We start from the raw sequence: 1,210 nt of genomic DNA on the forward strand, positions 1-1,210 counted from the left end.
GTAAAGGTTAAAATTGAGGATTTTCTTTTAGGATCTTGGTGTTAAGATTTTTTTTTTTTTTTTTTAAATAGTGTTGTTGATATTAAGGGCTAGCTTGGCATGTACTAAATAAGTCAAAAGTCACTATCTTATTTAAGTCACATCATCTTATTTAAATCACATCACCTCTCTAACACATCACATCAAACCCAACCCAAACCCACCAATAAGTCAAAAAGTGCACTTTTTTAGGACATCCCAAACCAACCCTTAAGATTTTGTAACATAAAAAGTTGTATAATATTTTTATAATGTTTAAAGTCTCTCATATATCAATTCAAATCTAAGGCTCTGTTTGGTTGTGTTCTGAAAATGTGATTTCATGTGTATTTTTTAGTTGCGTGTTTGTTTACGGTTTTTAAAAATCAATTCCACGCTTTGCTTTGAAAACTCTGTCACCCGGATGTCCCTCCCCCGGTCGACCCCCCGGATGTCCCATAGGACGTCTCCACCAGTGAAATTTTTTTATTTTTTATTTTTTTTGGAATTGACACATGTTATGTTTTATATATTAAATAAAAAATATATTCCGAATTTTTTAAATTTTTTTTATGAGTTTTGTATAGAATTTTGAGTTGTGTGTTTGGTTATGAGTTGTTAGTTTTTGTATCAAATATCACATGTCACATCAAAAACTCCACACTCAATTTAAAATTCTTTTCAAAACTCATAACCAAACAAATTTTCTACACTCAAATCATAATTCCAAAACTCACAAACTCAAAATACAACTCATATTCTCAAATCATATTTACAAAACTCTACCAAACACAACCTAAATTTCTCTGGTTTGCAAATTTCTCTAGTTTTCTGTAGACTTCCTAAAGAAATTCTCTCCAAACCAAATAAATTTTCTCGGTGTTTTAAACAAACCAGAGAAAATTGAACTACTTAAAAACCAAAAACAATCACAATTTTCTCTATGTTTTTAACAAATTAGAAAAATTGAACTACTTAGAAACCAAAAACAATCACATGTGATTATTTTGAACAAACTAGAGAAAATTGCCTACTTAGAAACCAAAAACAATCACAATTTTTTCTGTATTTTCAACAAACCAGAGAAAATTGAGTTACTAAAAAATCAAAAAACAATCACGATTTTCTCTGTATTTTGAACAAACTAGAGAAAATTGGACTACTTAGAAACCAAAAACAATCACATGTGATT

This window comes from Camellia sinensis, chromosome 9 (genome assembly GCF_055761805.1).
Source record: "Camellia sinensis isolate YWXY chromosome 9, ASM5576180v1, whole genome shotgun sequence".
In the NCBI taxonomy this organism is placed as follows: Eukaryota; Viridiplantae; Streptophyta; class Magnoliopsida; order Ericales; family Theaceae; genus Camellia; species Camellia sinensis.